The sequence below is a fragment of the Ascaphus truei genome, chromosome 13 (assembly GCF_040206685.1).
Source record: "Ascaphus truei isolate aAscTru1 chromosome 13, aAscTru1.hap1, whole genome shotgun sequence".
Lineage (NCBI taxonomy): Eukaryota > Metazoa > Chordata > Amphibia > Anura > Ascaphidae > Ascaphus > Ascaphus truei.
Window position 1 is genome coordinate 43,242,165 of NC_134495.1, and position 7,890 is coordinate 43,250,054.

General features: G+C 44.8%; 2 protein-coding genes across 2 annotated transcripts in view; both read right to left on the bottom strand.

Moving 5' to 3' along the window:
- The window catches only part of LOC142465288 (uncharacterized), a 446,439-nt gene that overhangs the window by 83,901 nt on the left and 354,648 nt on the right, over positions 1-7,890 (bottom strand).
- The window catches only part of LOC142465285 (uncharacterized), a 40,551-nt gene that overhangs the window by 12,275 nt on the left and 20,386 nt on the right, over positions 1-7,890 (bottom strand).

Sequence of the window (7,890 nt, forward strand, 5' to 3'; positions counted from 1 at the left end):
AGGTAAACCACACAAAGTATGGAGCGCCTGCAATCTCTTGTCTTGCGGTCTCAAAAAGTGAAGTCTAGTGATCCCTCCTTCTGCCAGCAGAAAAGAGCCTGTCATAGGAGACCAGGACATTTACCACTGGGATTGCAGATACCAGACAGAGCAAGAGGTTAAATAAAACAAGTTTATTTTGACCAAAGTTGACAGGCGCAGCATTACACACAATGGGGCGTCGTACCACCAGGGCCGCAAGCAGGGGGAGAGAGTCAGGGCAAGTGCCCCAGGCCCGGTGGTTATCGGGGGGCCAGTCAGACAGGGATCAAAGTTTGGCCTGGCCAGAGGTGAGGGGGGTGGGGTGGTGGTGTCTATTTTGGGGCATAGTGGTGTCTGCCTTTAAGGGGGGGAGGGGTAGTGGTGTCTGCCTGGGGGGGGGAGGAGTGGAGACAGGGAGGAGAGAGAGAAATGCAGGTATGAAACGGGAGGGCTCATAAGGCCACTGACATATTGAAGGGGGAAGCAGCGGCACAAACACAAGGAGCACACGGCTGTGTCTGTATATCTTATGTGTATTTGTTATCGTGTGTGTGCATGTGTGTCTTTTCTCCAGCGGTGTTTGCCTATCCTCATGTTTTCTTGTCACTATATCCTGTTTATTTTAACTGTGACTGTCTTATTTGTCTGTCGAACTGTGTGCCGATTGTCTGTTGTGTAGTGGTCTGTCCCGTGTGTGTAGTGGTCTATTCCGTGTGTAGTGGTCTGTGTGTGTGTGTGTGTGTAGGGGGGTGGCGGTCTGTCCCGAGTGTCCCCTGTTAGCACTCTTGTAAGGGCTTCGGTAACAGAGCATTATGAATAGGGGGCTTTGAGAGAAAAAAAGGTTAGGAACCTCTGATCTAAAATATCCCGCCCTGAGTGACAGAGATGAGCCTCTGTTTGCCCGGCTCTGTAACTTGTTTCTTGTTCCTCACATAAACCTCCCAACAAAAACACAAAGTTAAGACTTTTAATATTCACGTGTATTTGCGTTTCTATATCACACTTCCCCAAAAAGAACGGGAAATACAGAGTTGCATTTCTTAGGCCTCGGGCATGGTCAGCACTTATGTGCTGACCCGTGCTGAGGCGCGCTGCTGCTCGAAACTGAGCCCCTGCAGTCGCAATGAGAGCGGCTTTAGCAGGGGCTCGCGCACGCTTGCGGAATCGTGTGTCTCACAGTTTTGAAATTTGACGCTCGCTGGAGCGCAGGGCCGGTCACGTGAGCAGTTCGCCCAATGAGGGCGAACCAGCTCCGTGACGTTACTGGCCTGCCCCCGTCCCGCCACCTGACGGCGCGCTGTGTAAGGCCAGGGAAAGCAACGCATTATGTCCCAGGCCTTACAAAGTTACCAAGATTAAACACAGCAGCGGAATCTTCAAAAGTGGGGACAAAAACACTGTCTGAAACTACAGGCCAATCTCCCTTCTCCCAATCCTATCCAAAGTCATGGAAAAATGTGTCCACTCCCAATTAAGCGATTACTATAACAAGACAAATTTCCCTAGCCAATCCCAATCTGGCTTTCGCCCCAAACACTTCAAGGTAACTACACTGCTAAAAGTTTGCAATGAAATCCAGTGTGGAATGGAACGGGGACAACTCACTGGTGCAGTATTCCTAGATTTTGCAAAGGCTTTTGACACAGTTGATCATGTTATCCTGCTTAACAAACTCCAGAGCTCTGGAATAGGGAAGCATGCTTTAAACTAGTTTCAGTCCTACCAATCAGGAAGATCCCAACATGTGTCCATCTCAGGCTCTAACTCCAACCCCCTGGATATCACCTGTGGTGTCCCGCAAGGCTCTGTTCTGGGGCCCCTACTCTTCTCAGTGTTCATCAATGATCTCCCCACAGCTTGTAAGGAAGCCTCAATACACATGTATGTAGATGACACACTCCTATATGCACACAGTCATAGCCTCTCCGACCTTGAACACATAGTTACATAGTAGATGAGGTTGAAAAAAGACGTACGTCCATCAAGTTCAACCTATGCTAAATTTAGACAACAGATACTTTATTCTATATCTATACCTACTTATTGATCCAGAGGAAGGCAAACAAAAAACCCCATTAAGGGGAAAAATTAATTCCTTCCTGACTCCAAGAATTGGCAATCGGATTAATCCCTGGATCAACATCCTTCCCATGTATACTTATTTGGTATATCCCTGTATACCTTTCCCATCTAAAAAGATGTCCAACCTTTTTTTGAACAAATAAATTGTATCTGCCATCACAGTCTCCATGGGTAATGAATTCCACATTTTAACTGCCCTTACTGTAAAGAACCCTTTCCTTTGTTGCTGGTGAAATTTCCTTTCCTCCAACCTTAAGTGATGGCCCCGAGTCCTTTGTACTGCCCGTGGGATGAATCGTTCTTTTGAAAGCTCCTTGTATTGTCCCTGAATATATTTGTATATAGTTATCATATCCCCTCTTAGACGCCTCTTTTCTAATGTAAATAAATCTAATTTAGCTAGCCTCTCCTCATAAGTTAGAATGTCCATCCCCTTTATTAATTTGGTGGCTCTTCTCTGCACTCTCTCTAGTTCCACAATGTCTTTTCTTAGGATTGGTGCCCAAAATTGTACTCCATATTCAAGGTGTGGTCTTACTAATGCTTTGTAAAGGGGCATAATTATGTTTACTTCCCTTCCATCCATTGCCCGTTTGATGCAAGATAAGATCTTGTTTGCCTTTGCAGCTTCTGCATGACATTGGGCACTATTGCTAAGCCTGCTGTCTACAAGCACTCCTAAATCCTTCTCCATCAAGGATTCCCCCAATATATCTCCATTTAATTTGTAAGTCGCCTTTTTATTCTTGAATCCCAAATGCATAACCTTACATTTATCTGTATTAAACCTCATTTGCCATTTACCTGCCCACGTTTCCAGTCTCTCCAAGTCCTTCTGAAGAGAAATTACATCCTGCTCTGATTCTATTACCTTACACAATTTAGTATCATCAGCAAAGATGGGACTTTGCTCTCGATCCCAACCTCAAGGTCATTAATAAACAAGTTAAAAAGCAGGGGTCCCAGTACCGATCCCTGAGGTACTCCACTCACGACTTTAGCCCAACCTGAAAAAGTTCCATTTATGACAACCCTCTGTTGTCTGTCCTTTAACCAGTTTTCAATCCAGGTGCATATATTATTACTGAGTCCCATTTTCTTTATTTTGTACACCAACTCTTGTGTGAAACCGTATCAAAAGCCTTTGCAAAATCTAAGTAGACCATATCAACTGCATTACCCTGGTCTAAATTCCCACTTACCTCCTCAAAGAAAAAAATAAGGTTAGTTTGGCAAGATCTATCCTTCATAAATCCATGCTGACTATTACTAATAATTTTGTTTTCCATTAGGTATTCCTGAATATTATCCCGTATTAAACCTTCAAGTAGTTTCCCTACTATTGAAGTCAGTCTTACAGGTCTGTAATTCCCCGGGTGTGATCTAGCTCCCTTTTTAAATATAGGCACCACATCTGCTTTACGCCAATCTTGTGGTACTGAGCCTGTGGAAATGGAGTCCTTGAATATTAAATATAATGGTTTTGCCATTACTGAACTTAACTCCTTGAGAACTCTTGGATGTATGCCATCGGGGCCAGGTATTTACTTTAATTTTTTCAAGTCGCTTATGAACTTCTTCCTCAGTTAACCAATTGTTCATTAATATGGAGGTTGTGGCTTCCTCCTGCGGCACTACTATTGAACTTGATTCTTCCCTGGTAAACACAGAGGCAAAGAATGTGTTTAATACCTCAGCTTTTTCCTTATCTCCAATAATCTGCCTCATTTTTTTGTTATTAAGGTACTTAAAGAACTTTTTAGGGTTGACCTTACTTTCTATTGCAATCCTTTTTTCATTATCCATTTTTGCTAATTTTATTGCCCTTTTGCAATTTTTGTTACATTCCTTATAATTCTGATACGATGTCTCTGTCCCTTCTGACTTAAAGAATCTAAACGCCTTCCTCTTCAGTCTGACTTTTTCAGACTCGAAAACTGGATTTCACAAAACAAACTGTTTTTAAACACTGACAAGACTGAAACAATGGTATTTGGGACCAAGACTAAATTTGTAAAGCTTTCAGTGACTGAGCTCCAGATCAGAACCAACGCTAACACCTGTCACTAGTTTTAAATACCTGGGCTTATGGTTTGACTCCCACTTAACATTCGGATTGCACATTGATACCCTGACATCCAAGACCTATGCCAAACTAGGTGTACTTTACAGGAACAAATCCTCCCTAAGTCTCCTGGTCAGAAAGCGTATCGCACAGCAGATGCTAATGCCAATTATCGACCATGGAGACATATTATATGGCTCGGCACCCCAAACCCACCTTGGCAAACTTGACACCCTCTACAATTCAATTTGTCTTTTCGTTCTCCAATGCAACTACATCACTAGAGTCTAGGCGCAAAGTTCACCTTTCCTGTCTTGCCTTCAAATACTTTCTGGGCAAGCTACCCACCTATCTGAACAAGCTCCTCACCCCTACCACATGCAGCACTTATCATCTGAGATCTGACACCAAAAGACTGTTCATGGCTCAACAAAGTATCTGGCCGCTCCTCCTTCTCTTACCGTGCACCCCAAAACTGGAACAACCTACCAGAGACTCTCACATCCACCACCAGTTTAAGTTCTTTCAAATCTAAGGCTGTCTCACATTTTAATCTGGTCTGTAACTGTTAAATAAGCCTATAATATACATCATCTCTAACTGTGCATGCAATGTCTTGTATATAATGTATACCCTCTTCATTTATGTAACTGTATTCGTAACCATGTATTATTTGTCTTAACTCTGTGCCCAGGACATACAGCAGGGCCCCGGGTATACGGCGGGTTCCGTTCCAGGGCCCTGCCGTATAGTGAAAATCGCCAGAAAGTGGATCCGGTGATTTTCAGTTCTCTGCATGCACAGAACGGCGTTTTTCGCCGTTCTGCGCATGCGCGGCCTATGGTCCGCGCGCAAACTACAGTATGCACGCGCAGACAGCGGTCTGCGTATGCGCACCGGGCGCACCCGCCCGTTCTGCGCATGCGCGACTGCGGTTTAAAGATGGCGGCCCCCTTCTCGGCGCCACCGGATAAGCGGAACGCCGGATAACGAAGCGCCGAGAAGCGGGGCCTTCCTGTACTTGAAAACGAGAGGTAACTCTCAATGTATTACTTCCTGGTAAAACATTTTATAAATAAATAAATAAATAAAATCAGTATGCGCAGGGCCCAACAAAATTACTTTGTGTAAAGCAGCTTTTCACTTGACTTTTTTTCTGAGCTGTTAGAGTAGGGAATTGGTAGCAGGGAACTGGAGGCGGGCCTCTGTGACGTCAGCATGAGACAGATCCGGCATGGGACAGTACAGGAGAGGTGCCCACAGCTGGAGAGTGGTGACACAGGACAGTGCAGGAGATCCGCCAGTAGGTATGGAAAGTGTCGCATGTGGCTTGGGAGACGCAGATTGCCAACCCCTGTCTTAGTGCATAGTGATCAAACCTCTTTAACAACATTTCAGTTTAACAGCACCTGTAAGCACTGCTTTAAAGCAGGGGGCATACATTTCCTCAAATTTGGGACACACCCCTTTAGGATCGGGGCGGCAACACCAGCCACAGAGCAGGGTCTTCCTGTTGAGCAGATAAAAAAACTTGGGAGGTGGAAATTGAACGCATACAGGGTGTACATTAGGTCCAGGAAGGGTAATAATTGAATATTGTGCAGTTCTAACATATTTCTGTCCCCATAGTGGGAAAACCAAGCACGGCTCACGAAGTTTGGCTGATAGGCCACTCTTTCATTCACTGGGCCCCGGGGCCATGAACAGGCTCGGTAGTCTGCAGCTGGGAATACCACAGGAGAGTATGAACATACAATAGCTGGGGAAGAGAAGGATGTGCTGGGGAGATTTGGTACTAACCACGAGAGCGCTGGCAGACTATAAACGTAAGCCCTGGGCGGGAACGCTCGTGGCAACCAAATCACTAGATCTAATCCTCCAGATACAGGCAGATTGCACCAAACTTGAAGCCTTATGGAACGACGCAGTCATTATTTGGTCTGAAATCATCCCAAGATGATGATGGAGGGGGCACCCAGCTGGGTGAGAACTGAGAAAACCAGGAACAAAGTAAACAAAGCTGTCAGTAAGTTAATCCCCTCTTGGAAAGGACAGGTAGTGAAACACAGAGTTTAATGACAGTGGACATAGTTGGTACAGAAGGGACAGGGTGCACCTTACAGACGAGGGCATAGATATTTTTTATCAGAAACCTCAGTGTGACAGTGAGGGGGTACCCAGGCCAATAATAAAGGTGTTATTCCCGGTTGGGCGCCTCTGAGTCATATTGGGGAATTGTGAAGTGCCAGCTCTGCAACCCAATGATGGGAGAAACACTGGAATTGTAATAAAAATATGTGTGTGTCTTACTATTCCAGGAGTGTCAAGCAGCGGAGATTTCCCTTCTTCAGCACAGGCCAGAATACAGGCATACCCCGCTTTAAGGACACTCACTTTAAGTACACTCGCGAGTAAGTACATGTCACCCAATAGGCAAACGGCAGTTCACGCATGCGCCTGTCAGCACGTCCTGAACAGCAATACCGGCTCCCTACCTGTACCGAAGCTGTGCGCAAGCGGGGAGACTATAGAGCCTGTTACACATGTGTTATTTACATCAGTTATGCACGTATATAACGATTGCAGTACAGTACATGCATCAATAAGTGGAAAAAAGGTAGTGCTTCAGTTTAAGTACATTTTCGCTTTACATACATGCTCCGGTCCCATTGCGTACGTTAATGTGGGGTATGCTTGTAGTAAGACCGGGCAGGGGGATGAATTACATTAAAAGGTCCCCCGGTATATGCCCGAAATCCCCAGAACCCAGATTGGGGTTCAGAACATCTCCCACCAGGTATAAGGTGGCGAGAGTAATATCATTTCGAAGTTAAAGTGTATAAGGTAGCAGTGTTTTGCCTGTAAAAGTGAAAAGAGAAAATGTTTTTGAAGTCCAGCGCTTGGCAGCATAGCAAGCGGCTTTTAGGGGTATAGGGTGGAATGGGTGCTCCAAAGTCAGTGGAAATTCCAAAATGTCTATCTTTAGTAATAAACAGGACTGGTGGACGGACTCAAAAGCGGAGTGGGTTAACTAAGAGATGTGATATGTGAGTCACCTATTAGACACAAGTCTCCTGAAGGGGACCAACTATTGTACCCTAAGGCACTCTAGTGACCCCCTCATTGGAGACAAGACAGTGCTATAACTGGTACTCATCTATAATAATCACACATAATATATATTAAACTCTTACCCACTCCTTAGTAAGATTCTGACATACTCCTTGATAAAGGACCCCCATGGTGCGAAACGCGTAAGAGGTAATGTCTCACCCCCTGGGGGGTGTGTCTTTGTGAAGTGTTGCTGAATAAATAGATTTTTTATATTTACACCACCTGGCTCCCTGGCAGTGCACTGTTTTGCTCTTCTTCTTCTAGCAAGCGGCTTTTAGCTAACGTTTGCTAGGAAGCTCCTAGAGTGCTGAGATTTGATGAACATTGTTCAGGTAAAAACATGGAAAAATCACATAGCGCAAATTTTAGAAGTTTATCTAAAAATTGATGAATGAAAGTCCCCCTATTTTAGTTGTTCCAACATGTTAGGCACATTGGGACTTTTCATTCAAAACACCAAAGACAGGGAAAACACTATTTATGATCACTATTGTTTATAAATGCATGGCAGGAAATTCCTGCGACTGAACGGAGCATCTCCAGCCCCGGACTTCTAAGACATCCCACTGGCCTGCTGCCACGATGTCTGAAAAAGTCCAGAGTTGAAA